Source organism: Notothenia coriiceps, unplaced genomic scaffold, assembly GCF_000735185.1.
Source record: "Notothenia coriiceps isolate Sejong01 unplaced genomic scaffold, NC01 NC01_scaffold00000339, whole genome shotgun sequence".
Taxonomy (NCBI): Eukaryota; Metazoa; Chordata; class Actinopteri; order Perciformes; family Nototheniidae; genus Notothenia; species Notothenia coriiceps.
In genome coordinates, this window is record NW_011333040.1 from 9,518,635 (window position 1) to 9,533,708 (window position 15,074).

The 15,074-nt window shown below is 39.4% G+C and overlaps 1 long non-coding RNA gene across 1 annotated transcript; it reads right to left on the bottom strand.

Moving 5' to 3' along the window:
- Positions 1–684: 684 nt before the first annotated feature.
- Positions 685–3,581, bottom strand: LOC104944973 (uncharacterized). The gene is made up of 2 exons (XR_798288.1): positions 3,497–3,581; positions 685–3,214 (listed from the first exon to the last, which is right to left on the bottom strand). It is a non-coding gene; the product is annotated as an uncharacterized lncRNA (long non-coding RNA).
- Positions 3,582–15,074: the final 11,493 nt, after the last annotated feature.

Genomic DNA, 15,074 nt, shown 5'->3' on the forward strand with positions numbered 1-15,074 from the left:
TGTTTGTACAACTACGCCCTCTAGTGCCAAGTCAGAGCAAACCCAGAGGACTCCTGGGTACCACCAGACACCACCACTAAAGGTCTACACTGTAATGTTAAACTTTACACAATTATAATTGGAGATTTTTTTAACTCAACAATCTCCAAAACTAAATATCATTCATCATCTTTTTTTATTATTAAAATCCTCTATTTATCCTGAATAAATGGGATTCTGGTATTTAATATCTTTGCATAATGCGTATCACTTGATTTCATATCTTACTTACAAAAAATGTAAATTACATGTTTGGAAGCAAACATTGGAAAAGCCTTATTACAGACTTTCAAAGTGTAAATGGAAATGAAACAGAGAATCTGCAGTGTTTGACAGAGTGATTGAAAGTCACTAAGTACATTTTACTTTATGTCAATGCAATCGCATTAATCTAGTAATTTAATTGAAATTAAAAAGATAAAATAACATTCTAAAATCACTTTCACTTTTTGATATAGATTTTGTTGCTTCTACTTCTGTAAATATGTAGCATTATAACTCCAGGAGTTGTATTTTTGCAGTTGAGTATTGCTACTTTTACAACACAAGTGGAATATCTGAATACTATGATATTCATAAAATGTTTATAAGGGAAGATGGTACATACAAAAAGGGGGCACAAAGATTACACAATCATATAAGGAGAAATATTTGAAATCCTTTTAATAGATGCAGTGATAATTATAAATAATTGCTGTTGCACACACATATAATTAAATACACAGATGTTTTTGACTAGTATATAAAGCTGTCAGAATATTTTAGGCTTCTCCACATGTTGGCACAAGTAAATCATCTGAGTTCATATTTTACAGGCACAACTACTTCTATTATATTTAAAAAGTTGGCAGCGCCCCGCCGTGTTGGGGTGAACATGACCAAAACAAGTTCATGTTGAAGGAAGTTTACAGTACACAGTAGATGACACCATGTGAGATGAACTACGTGACATTCAGAGAGAGAAGTTTAGAGCCTGAGAAATGTCATTTCAACGCAAACAAACACACACCCTTTGGTTGACAACAAAATGCACCATGTCAAGTTTTTTTACACATTGTTTCCAAAATCCAGTCAAGTACAAATGTAGAAAAAAACATAGAAACTTGTATTCATAAGGCAGAAGTGCTGTTGTAAGAGTTAATGTTCATACAGAGTCAAAACTCTGCAGGCTTTTATCATCAAAACAAAGTAACATGGTTTTATTTCTACCAGTGTAACACATCTATTGGACATTCTACTTAAAACCGTAGTAACAATATTACATGTTTACGTGAAAAAAATATGCTTGTAATTTTATGCTTGTGTGTAAACCTAGTGAGCATTATGCATGTAGCAATAAAGCCTTAAATACATCGAAATGTACAGACATAAGCAGTTTATGACTATAGTACAGTTCCTTTACTTGTCTTTGATTATTGACTGATATAACACTCACACCTCGTCTACCCCAGTGTGCATTGATAGCAGCACATGAGCAACCTGTTCAGCCACAGTGCTGCCATACTATATATACACAATCATGTACTTTAGTGTGTATCGGGGAAAAAATGTTCTTGACGCCGAGTAGTCGAGGTGATAACACTTGACAAAGCCAGCAGAGAAAGACAAAATGAAAGAAATATCCAATAAATTGTACCTTAAAAGAAGAAGAAACTTAAGAATGACTTTCTCAGCAAAGAATTTACTTCTGTACCTCAGATGAAGAGTGAAGTGTCTGTGCATATAATGTAGAGATGATACATGTTCATGCCTCACACCTCACCACTTATACTAATCCTAGGATGACCCTACAGGCAGTGATATATTTCCTTATGCATACCTCAGTCTTAGCACCTTTGCAACATGTCTCTATGACTCCTTGCAGCCTGCACAGAGCTGCACAGATATATTTGATACAAGTCTGTTATTTAAGTAATTATTCCATCACTTTTTAGGTTAATATTGTCATTATGTACTGTTCTGAATTTGTGCTTGGAAAGAAAGATGTTTTACTTAACAGTAGTTTCTAAATGCTATCATTTGCGCTGTGAAAAGGGACAGATAGATCAACTCTTGACTAACCGTTGCTCTAATATACAACTCATAAATGAATTTGAATGCTAATCTCAAGGATTATGAACAGTTGCCATTTGTTATTTGGAAATTGAAACAAGTGTGATTTGTTTGTATTATGTATACTGTGACGACCCCTCCACACCACGTGGGGTGCCGTCTGTTTGTGTGTGTGTGGTTTGTGGGTGTTCGCAGGTTCAGGTGCTGTTGAGCCGCACCTGTGGGCGGATGCCTACCTGATGAGCTACACCTGATGAAGCGGGATAAAGGAGGAGCCCAGCCGGTTGCGTCGCTCTCACTCCTCTGGGCACTTTCTCTACGCCAGTTTCGGGGACCTGATGCTGGTGTCTATTTAGTTTGTTGTGTTTAAACAATAAACTATATTATTCTTACCTCTCGTCTCGCCTCCCTGCTTTATGTTACAGCCCACGAGCCGGGTTGTAACAATACCTAGTTGTGAATTCCAGATCAACAATCAGGTTGTGAGGTTAGAATATTCTTAAAATGAAGAATTAACAATCCATATAACATTATTATGTTAATGAATTGACTTGGAAAACATTTGATCCCAAGAATGAAAACAGTAGTTCAATCGAGCCACACAGCTCCATGATGCTTTCTTTCCACACCAGACAACACCATTTTTGGTTGAATGAGAAACTGCTTTGAGAACACGGACCATTTTCTGTTTGGCAGAAATTAAAGCATTTTGCCTGAGGATAAAATCTAAAGGGTTATTCTCAAGGCAAGGAAATTACTCAGGCTTAGCTTTGAGCTGAATTCTATCTGCGGCATACTCACATGCCAACAGTGAGCATGCTAACATGCTAATGTTTAGGATGTATATCCATCTGCATTCAGGCGTTGATAAACTCTCACGTATTTATGGATACAGAAACCAGAGACCAGACAGAGGAAAAAGGAAGGAAGGAACCAGGCGGACGTTATCCAGACAAATAGATTTATCTCCACCTGTCGGAGCGCCTGGCTGCCGCAGAGCTCTGAGGAGGAAACATGGCTCAGCTCATCTGCTCCAAGTGGGCCGACAGCAGGAGCCCAGGAGGAAGGAACTCTTCCTGCTTGTTCACCACCTCAGTCTGACGGGACCCGTTGTAGTCGCTGCCTGAAGGTTCAACAAAGAAAAATAGACTTTGATCTCTCATGCGACTGAAAAAACCTTTAGCTGGCCTTTTACGTGCAGCCGGACTGCGTCAATACGATTATACAAACACAATCATCTCATTTGTATGAAACGTAGAGTTCAAAAGCTTTAACACAACTGTTTGTGTGCTGAGGTCAGGTTTTTATAAGTATGTTTGTCAATTATAAGCAAGGCATTGATTTTTATTGATGCATTTCAAACACAAATATTAGGAAGCGATAGAAAGCATTATTTTCCACTCACTTGCAGAGACGAGGTCCATGTACTGGCAGACGGCGTGAAGCAGCAGTCTCTCAAAGCTGATTCACAAAAAGAGATATTATTTTCCCCTCAGTGTTTTCTAACCATTTGTAGAAACAATCATCAAGTTTCCCAACATACGTCAATAAACTTGGTCTCTGTTTTTGTTTAATGTCGATCATTTGAGATTTGTACCCTTCCTGTTTTGTTTAATGTTTGTCCTGCTGTTGCTACCTTCCTCCCTTCATTGTGTGAGTCATGTAATCTAACACAAACTGGTTTTCCAGGTGGGGAAACATGACCAAGATGTATGACCCAGAGCTATTAGCCTGCATGTCTGTCAGATGAAGTGTTTAAACAACAAAAGGTTGCTGCATCGGTGGGTTCTGTTGTTTCAGGTACCCGTAAGAGTGGAAACAGGATCCAGGAAGTTCAGCTTCAATAACGCATCCATGAGGGGAGGCTTATCAGATGACAACATAGAAGTTGGGCATTTATAATGGAAAGGATTTCAAATCATCCTACATGATGTAACTTTTGGAATTAAATATGTAGGTGGAATACTAAAGATGTACAATGCCTGCCAATAGGACGTCATCTATCTCTCTATTTGAGGGGAATTCAATGAAAAGCTTTTTTAAAACCTGCATATACACTGAATTAGGGCTGCTCGATTATGGCGAAAATCATAATCTCGATTATTTGGGTCAATAATTGATATCACGATTATTAAAAACGATTATTATTTACTTTGAAAACATCCATTTATTGAAAAAATTATTTGAACAGCATGTTTTTAACAGTTGATTACCCTGAACTTTAAGTATAATTCAACTGAAAAACCACAAAAAAAAAAAAATAAATAAAAAAATAATAATCGTTTTATTTCGATTACGTTGTTTTCGTAATCGTTGCAAGCCATAATCGTAATTGCGATTAAAATACGATTAATTGAGGAGCCCTACTTCATTGTGGCTCTAACAAATAATATATTGAAACAAATCTCTACTCGTGCAATGAAAATCATAATAGATGCTCTTATTTGAGCGTTTAGTCAAACTTTTCTCAGATCTCTTTGAGAACTCATGCCACCTCTCACAGAAGAGACCTCTCCAGAGTCTTGTGAAGCTAAAACCAGAGACAACCTGAGAGCCCATCAGCCTCGGAGCGGGTTCAGAGGGCCTCTAAAGCAGCGGAGCAGGGACAATGTTCCCACCCTCCCCACAAAGGGCTCAACACCCATCTTCCAACCCAGTCCTCCGGGTCACACCGAGCCTTGAATAAGCTCCCTTCCTAAAGCTTCTAGGGGTTTCAGCCATGCGTCCAGAGCATCAATAGGAATAGTGTTCCTCCCCCCACAATGGCCAAATCAACTGTGGGAGCACTTTCTCCTTCTCTTCGCCCCTTTTATTCTCGCCCTGCTCAGACCTTGCTGGGGCTGAACAGAGGAGAGAAAGGGCACATGCCTTCACGTCCGCTTCACACGCACACAAAGAGAAAAATCAAATTGCTCAGACATGCACGCATGCGCACACGCAGGTATGAGCGCATGCTTACACCTCTTCTAATACCACGGGGGATAACAATGAGAGTGAGTGAGAGGAAGGGAAATACTGAATGGTTTGGCGCCTTCAGAAAAAACACCTTCAGTTTGAAAAATGTCCTTCAAATGAGCAATGGAGGAGAAAAGCACTGGGGCTTTCTCATGAGGTTTTGCAGCAGTTTGTAAAAAATATGTGCGTATCAAACCAAGGCTGCAACAAATGAGTATTTTTATTTCCTCCACATATGCATAATATGCCATTTTCTGCCACGAAGGCTGTCTGAATGAAAAAAATAACAAAATACAGAGTTTAGTGTCGTTTCGAAGAAGCGTGGGAGTTGTTGTTTCAACATAAAAATCCGTTTTTCTCCACCACCTGATGCTAACGTTTGCTCCGCTGATAACTGAAAATCCAGACGTCCACTGACTGAAATCCTTAATGCAGTTACGATTGTATCATAAAAATATGGTTTTAAATGGGTAAACATGTCAATTTACGACAGCTTCTGGCAGAAAAACACATTATCGAAGCATGTGCAAAGCTAAAATGTCGCTAGTACTTGGCGACTAAGTGAAAAGCAAAGTCATAAAGAAAATCTCAGAAATATGGAATAATGGAAGAACGCAATTCAACAAATTACTTCAGCCTGTAAAATTGTAGAAATATATCCATCACAAGTTTCCAGAGACCGCGGTAACATTTTCCAATTGCTTGTTCTGTTTGACAGTCCAAAAACTAAAAGATATTACAATTTTAAGCATATAATAAAAAATTATATAAAGTAAAAGTAGCAATCCCTCAGATTTAAGAGGCTATAAACGTTGACAAAAGCCCTCAATAACAAACACTAAACCTTAGAAATGTACATGTTTGAGTTTCATGTTAAACCAAGCTATATTCCTGCCTGACAGACAGCTTGCCCCTAATCTCCACTCACCCTTTTGGAGGTACAGTAATAACAACACAGGAAAGGGGAGGGTGAACAATGATGATAACGTTCCCGGGACAAATTGAGACTGTTGGGTCGCGTCAAGCATTAATTAGCGAGGCAGCAGACAGAGTGCAGAGACGCTGCATCCGTATCGCATTTCACACATGACGAGGTTGTGTGTTGAGGCAGACAGAGGCCAGGTTACAACCATAGAACACACACACACACACACACTCAGAAACAATGACTTCTTGGGTAGGCTGAAGGGACCCAGACAGACGTCGTGAAATTATTCATTTGCATCTCAGACTGCACCAACTCTGCTCACGCACATTCTCCCACTAACCTGAATACATGACTGAACTAGTAGGCTACCTGACCCAGTGCCTCAGGTCATGAAGCATTCCGTTTTTTCAGTGTGTAAACTGCAGAAATATTAGATGGAACCTGCTGTCTTTGATTTGAGGTCTGCCAATCAAAACACTAACTAGTGTTGGTGGTAAAATATGATATTATGTCCTTACTTTCGCGAGGACAAATATATGACTACAATGGACTATATCTCTCAGCGAAAAATTATATTTGAGTTGGTTCCCCTGGAATATTTTACAAGTGTTGAAAAATCTGACCAGTTCTATAACATATGTGAGTCTTATGGCGCATTCACACTACAGCGCGGAGCTCGCTTTAAGCGTGCCGAGCCGTGCACTGTTTTTGGTTGCGCTTACACTTGGCCTAGTTCCGGCCCGGGCCTACTTTTTCACCTTTTTTCTGGCCCGACTAAATCGTGGTTCTATCGAGGCCAACAACCAGGGCTGAGTCGGGCTGAGTATGCTAACCTAGAGAGAGAATCGCTGTCAAGGGGGCTACAACTACAACAAGATGAACATATTTTACCGTGATTTAATTGTAATACACGTTTCAAAATGATGCCGAAGTAACAACATACTGATACCGGTTAGTAAAAACCATGAATTAATGCTTTGACAAGTCTGCAGACAGACGGCAGGCGAAAAACCTTTTAAACTGCATGTTTTCTGAATGGAGATCGGCTAAGCGAACGCAGTATATGCTCCGACCGTCCACACTCACAACAACGGCCTTCAGACATAAATAAACCAGCGACTGTATTCTCCATGACACAGACAGTCTGTGGTTTGTACTTGTTTAACTTTTGTCTAGTTTCTGAACAGATATGAAGAGCTGTGAGCTCTGAGTGCTAAGAGCTAACGGCTGTGTTGTTTTTCTGGGGCGCTCACGGAAGATGACGATACGGCTCCGCCTACACTGCGTTACTATAGATACTACCCCAGTTCCTAAACTGTAATGTGAGCGCAGCATTAAAGTGAGCCGGGCCTAATAAGGCCTAACCAAACCGAGCGAGGCCGAGCGAGGCCTGCAGTGTAAATGCGCCATTAGTTAAATGTCCTTGGGCTTGATTTACTGTTTAGGCTATTATTGTAAAAGGAACCTCCTGAAACTGTTATCATAAGAAACGACAATCATCAAATGGATTCTCCTGTAACCTCCAATGTATGTCTTGAAACAGAGCTGTTCTTTTGTTTGTTTTTGCTTTATCATGCTTCTGTCATTACTGAGTTCGTAAAAGTTAGTCAATAAACATATTGTTAAAAAGACTAGAACCCTACATTGTGGAGTGTTTTTTATTTCTAATTATTATCTACAGTACAGTACGTACCTTACTTGTCATGTCATGTCTGAGCTGTTCTGTTTTGGATTTGAACAATTTAATAAAGATATTATATAAAAAAAAGAAAAAAAGACTGAACTAAAGTCAAAGGCATATTCCCGTTTGGGTTGGATCTGTCAAGCTGCACTTTGAGCTGACAGCTAAATTGGTCACAGAAGTCTCAGAAACAAAAGCAAGCCTCAGCCAAAAATGTGTATGTTTCTGCAGAAGACGTCACATAGCTGAGGAATGGTTTAATTTGAAATAATACGAGGCGCACTGGGGCGCAGGACCTCAATCAGGCTTCAGAGACTGTGAACGGAAAATTTGCAACATCCCTTTCAGCGCTATAGGACAGAATAATCACAGTCAGGTGACGAGGCAGCAGGGCTTTGTGTTCTGGGTATAAAGAGCATGGTGAAGACAGGCTGCCACCGCAAGTCACATCCCCAGAAACCTACCATTATATCTGCATAACATCGAGCATATGGACACTCCAACGTGGCTGCAGTCCTCTCAATGCGGAGCCACAAGCATCTCCGCTCTCCTTCAAACATCTCTGCATGTGGACAGCTTTGTTTTTCTTCAGTGTGCCCTGACCTAATTACCATGTGAATCCTGCTCAAGAAGGCCACTTTAAAAGTCTGAAATCTCTCCGCTTCACTCACATACCAGGCAAAAGGAGTAAAACAACGGATCAGCGGAGCACGTCGCTACATTCTTATTGTAATACGTTTGACAGGGTTACAAAAAAGACATTTTTATTGAAGGTGAGAAGGTTCAAGGTCTACTTATTTGTATTGCCTTTATAGCTAGTGTTTTTAAATGTGATGTCTATTTTAAAACAGGGTTTGTGTAATGGATGAACAATTTGATCTTGTGACGCTAGTTTATTCTGAAGCGTTACAGAAGGCAGTATTACAAAGTTTTGAAATTAATTTGGTAAAGGTAGAATTCAACTATCAAAATAAATGTTTGCTTTACTGCCATACAACCAGTAGAAGAGCATCCTTTCTTGGTTTTTAAAATTGAAATTACTTCTAACTGTTCAGCCTAAGTAAGTTCCTGGTGATATTTTCACACTTCTTGTTCAGTTTGACAGTCAAAGAACTAAATATATTGAATTTATAATCATATAAAACAGAGAAAAGCAGCAAATCCGGATATTTAACAGGCTGTGGTGCATCATAAAAGCCATTCATGATAAACTGATCATTCAAATGATTGATTTAATACTTGTTTCAGATCTACATTTAACAATACAAATGTAGGTAGAACCATGTTATTTATGCTAGCCACTCACTGCCTCACAGCTGTTCTCAGAGCATCCTTTCTTGGGTTTTTTAAGCGTGGAAATGTTGTCGAGGCCGCTCTCAAGTATGATTTGAGAAAAAGAGCATGAGGTGTTACAGCGCATAAATAAACGGAGGTCTGGTTCCTGTGAGTGCTTGTTTGACGTGCATGAAAAGCCAAACAGCTGAATGACAGATACAGAAACGTCACGCTGTAATGAGTTGTCGCTTTGTGTCTTGGTTTTGGTCGATGAAAAGCAGCACCTTGAAATAACAAAACACTCCGTCAACTCCGTTAACATGGATTCTTTTTTCCTCAAAACAGATTATAGCTTTATGGACCTGAAGACATGTGAAGGGTACATTGAAGAAACTGAAACGCTGACTTTAATTCAATGTACTATGTAAACAGATTATTGTATTAGGTTAATGGAAAGCATAATATTAAGTTGAAGCTATTTGAACTTGATATTATTGCTTTCAACTAACCTAATACAGTTTTTCAGTGTGAGAGTAAAGTGTGACCTTAATCCAGACTGAATCATATTTGTTATCCGTCGCTGCCACACACACACACACACACACACACACACACACACACACACACTCGACCAAGGCACACGAGGGGATAGGACACACACACACACACACACAACACAACACACACACAACAACACAACACACAACACACACACACACACACCACACACACACACACACACACACACACACACACACACACACACACACACACACACACACACACACACACACACACACACACACACACACACACACACACACACACACACACACACACCTTTATTGACAAGATAACTGATGAAACTGTTGCATAAACCCAACACAGATTACATCAGAGTACATAGAATAATGATTTGACATGAGTCTGGATTTTGGAGGTCTTTCAAGCTGGTTCACAATTAAATGGTTGTCAGAGCAACACGTCCTTAAACCTTAAAACTTCAGAAATCACACGGTTATTGACAGTTAGCTTAATAACAACAACAACACACACACACACTATATTTGACATGTCTTTGTTTCCGTTCTCTTAGAAAGGTGTGAGATGCACTTCAGAATAATCTACTTTAACACATGCAAGAAGGTAATTGTCCCATTTTTTAACACTATTTATTTGTGTGACAACCCCAGCTCAGGTTAGCTTTCTCCTCGACACTCATCTATCTTCAGAACCAAAAAAAAACATTTCTGTTGGCTAGGTTTGGGGTGGAAATGGAGAATTAGTCCAACAAATTTGCTGGGATATGGAAAGAATAGGTTTCTTTAAAACTGATTTTCTAGTTTCAGACCTGTGAAGGGTAACAGTACTGAGAGTGTGACCTCAATCCATTCCAGACTGAATCATATTTGTGTACACACACACACACACACACACACACACACACACACACACACACACACACACACACACACACACACACACACACACACACACACACACACACACACACAGCTTTGTTTCCTTTTTCCTGGAAAGGTAATATCGGATGGACGAGCGGGAGAGATCAAGTTCTCCAGACATTAAACTTTCATATCCGTTTGTCCCCTCTTGAATAATACCCGCCAACAGAAATAATCCACACGGCACAGTTTAAATATGTATCATTAAAATGTTGATGAAGAAGCTGTCGGCTCCTCTACTCCACATCATATTAGTTAATGAAAATGAATTATTAATGTCGACATCAGATGCCACGGATAGATCTCCATGTATAATCAAAACCACTTTCACATATTGTAACTACAAGGACACTGAGGAGAGGCAGAGGGAAAGTGAACATAGAGGTGTTTTAAGAGGGGTCTGGAGGGGGGGGTCAATACAGTTTTGTTTCAGATCTCTTTTGCTCTGCTGGTCCCCCCCCCCCCCCCCCCCACCACGACCTGTCAAGAGCCCTCATAATTTCATCAAAGAAGAAAACCTGATTTCCATTTGAAAAGACTGACCCAGGATACTAAAACAGCTCTCGAAATAACAAAAGTGTTAATCATCCGTAAGACAAGCATGTGGGCCCGCTGAAACATGTGAGAATATATGAATATCAATCCAAATATGAATGAGATATTCGATGAATGAACAAAATAAAAAAGGGCATTTGAATTCCAGACAGGGAGAATAAAAGACTGTGTGCTGTGTTTGTGATGAATTACTATTCTACTGGAGGAATAATACTGAAGCGAGATATTAATAGGAATATTGGATCACTAATTAGAGTTATTAAATTATGTTGGGACTGCTATATAAATATGTTCTGCCCACGACAAAAAGAAACAGAGTGGTTTCACACCAAAAAAAAGTAGAGCTCCACAGAAAATGCATTATGTCATCTGCCATGTTTCCCAAAACCCAAACCAGCCATTCTCATTTGCATTTGAGAGCCATTTGAGTGTTAATGACTAATACCGGGCTCTTCATTGAAGCTGTTGAAGACACTGAACCACTGAGGCTCAATAAAATGTACCACATTAAAAACAATTGAAGCTCTTAAAAAAGATTCTAAAAGCCCCGGTGGTGGTGCTGGTTTCTGTGGTGCAAGAAATAAAGCTTTTTAAGAGAAAATGTGTTTTGATTAATGTGATAGTTAGGCTTAGGACATTTACAGCTGGACTAAATGTCTCTTAGAGCTGATCCCTGTTGTTCAAAGAGTGCTTGACATGTAATCAAGAAACAGAAAAAAGGAAAGAAACACAAGCAAAACTCCATTAAAGCAATGTCCGCCTAAGTTTAAATATATGAAAGCTTGATGAGTGCTGCACCTTTGCTCCAGGACACAGACACATAACTCTTGCTGTGTAGATACAGCAGGTATGCAGAAAAGTTCACCTGGCAAGGTGTTCTCTCAGCTGTCAGAGCTGCTCAACACTGCCCTCTGTCGATATGCAACATCAACCCAACAATGCACTTCAGAATAATCAACTTTAACATGTAAGAGGGAAATTGTCTCATTTTATAACACTGTATGTCTTTGTGTGACATCCCCAGCTCTGGGTAGCTGACCCTATCCTTCTTCAGCATCCAAAATACAACAGATCTGTATAGGCTATGTTTCGGGGGAGAAATGGACAAGCAATTCATCCATGTGACAGGCTCATGAATAATGACTTTCTGAGGTGAATTGAAGTGTTTTCATGCAGAATTAGTCCCACGAACGTTGGCTGGGATTTGGAAAGAATACATTAATTGAAATCCCCCTCTGAATGTGCGTAAAGGGTGCACATTCCGCGCGTAAAAGCCAATGTGCTAATTGGAATTGATAAGCAATGAGGTCATTATGGGCAGTCTTAAGAAATAGGTTGCTACTTGCTACGAAAAAAAGCCAATTTGAGGGGAAACAATGCAAGCGAGACGCACAGCACTTAGACAATACATTTTCCAGAGAGAATATGTCAATTAAATTTCCCCATGAGATTATTTTTGAAGTTTGCATTCATTGGTCTGGATCGGTATACAGTGCAGCACAAAGTAAGTTTGAGACAGTCTAATGTGGCTGCACAGGCTGATCCTGCAGCCCACAAACGCTCCTCTGATCCTGGGATGAAACGTGAGTGGAAAGTAAAACTGGCTTGGCATAAAGGAACCGCTTACTGCTCTGAATAACACATGCTATCAACGGACAAAACCCCTCGCCTCAAACTGTTAAAGTGGCCACAAAAGTGTTAAAGGCTTAGAATAAAGAGAAACCCGCCACATTGCTTAAACCTGGCTCTGATAGAGAAATGGTCCAGAGAAAAACGGACCCCACAGCGTGGCGAACACAGCTTAGCCAATCCATTATTGATGGAGGGATATTTTTTTTTATTTTTCTAAACAGGTTACTCCAGCTTAAGCATGCTATTGTGCTCATTTTTTTTTTTAATCCAAATTTAATCCATTCCGCCTGTAAATCTAAAGCTCGATACAAGCAGGGAACTGGTGCACAACAACACACCTAACAAAGTGCTTTTCTACCAGTCATTTCAGTTATTTTCCCAAAGAAAAGAAAGGGGGAAAAGTGGTTTTCCTCTTACCTTGGAAGATGATTGTAATTCCCCAAGTTGATGACAAATGCCAGGCAGAGATACACAGAGAAACAATAGAAACGGAACCGAATTGGGTTCTAGTGCTGCGTCCTCAGCCGCTGTGGTGCGTCCCTCTCCGGCGACCTGCAGCCGACAACTGCGCTCTCTCTCTCCGCAAGAGTCGGACGAAACCACCGAGTAGAGGGGAGGGGGGATCGGGGGAGTGGGGAGGGTTAGTAGAAGCGGGGATAGTAAGGGGAAGATTTTGGAAAGCGCAATGGGACGGAAGTGCGCTTGGACACCCCCGAAACCTGGAAGAGGTCGCAACAAAAATGCGTCCGTCCGGAGCAGAAGCAGGCAATGTTTGGGAGAAGAATCACAGCCTGGAGGAGCTGGGAGAGACAGAGAGGCTTCTGGGAAAAGCTTTTTCTCCTGCAGGTTGCTGTCTGGGACTCCGGGGGTTACCTGGCAATACAACTCCACCGGGCATTTCAGTGTTACTCTGTTGTTGTTCAATGAAACTCAAACAGTAAACACATTTGATAAACTCTGGACCAAAGCCATTGTATTGTATTGTATTGTTATGGCAGTCAGATGTATGCTGGGTAATATAAGCCAAACTCCAATCATAAATGAAATCATTTGGAGCGTTGCATTGAGAGTAACTAAACCTTGATGATCTATGCTTATTTTATTCTATTCTGAGTTACTAGCCTATACCCCTGATATATTTATTTATATCTTTTAGATTTTGTTTCAAGAATATATATAGGCTACATCAAACTTTATATACACAAAACCTTGACAACATCAGGGTGCATGATAACATTAGGTACATAAAAAGAATACAATAGAAACATATACAGAAAGAAAGATGGATATACAGAAAATAGTGAAATTAAAGCAAGAAACAAACCAGTTTTCTTTCTTTAAACCTCAGTTTGATATATCCACCTAACTAACTAACTTACCTGATAAGATGTTATTAATTTAAGTTAAGGTTGCACGTTTTCTACTCAATTCTGTTCAGATGTATTAATTGTGTATGTGATTTATTAATTTTGTATGTTTTTTTTTAAACTTTCCTTTTTTTGAATGCATTCATTTGTACAGGGGAATGGACCCAATCACTGCATACATGAGATACTGGGCATGCACATTTCAAAGCTGTAATTAAACCAAAGGAAAGAAAGTCGATTTGATAAAGAGCTAATTAACAGCCGTTCACTCACAAGCCAATTTACTGATTAGCCTCTTGTGTAATTAGTTGTGTTCCAATGCAATATGGTGATAAAAACAAAATCATGAATACACTCGTTGCTATCGAACATGCAGGGTTGAGAGGGCTACTTTAAACATGTAATCTGTTACAATTACTTTTAGAAAAAATTAATCAGAAACCCAATCCACGTATAACAATACAAAAGTAATGTAACCTGATTACTGTCTTTTACTTCTGGATTACCTCAACATCAAATGCAATGCAAATAAGTAAAGGAGAGAATAAATATCAATGATGATTTTATACTTAAGTTTATTATGCAAGACACAAGAACAATGCAACCGAAAAAAACAAACCAATATATTTAGGATCAAAAATGATTTTATTGATAGGAAATGTATCTATCTCTATCTATCTATCTACCTATCTATTTTAGGCTAATCTGCATAATGAGTAGGCTACTTGTGCTTTTGTCACTTATATGTTGAAGCTAATACGTTTGTACTTTTACTTGAGTAACATTTTGAATGCAGGACTTTTACTTGTAACAGGGTATTCCTACACTCTGGTACTTCTACTTTTAATGAAGTAAGCAAATAAGTAAGTAGGTAAGTAAGTACAATTTATTTATAAAGCGCTTTTCACAGACATAGTCACAAAGTGCTTGACAAAGCATTAAAACATCATAAAGACGTGCTAAAAACACAATAGTCTACAGAGTGAAAAACACAATACACAATAGAAACACAATAAAAACATACAATAAAATAGAATAAAAGCACACAAGTTACCCAAGTACAAGATCTGTCCCGTATTTCACTCGCCAGGTGGGCGGAACACCTCCCGCGGAATCTTCCCCACAAT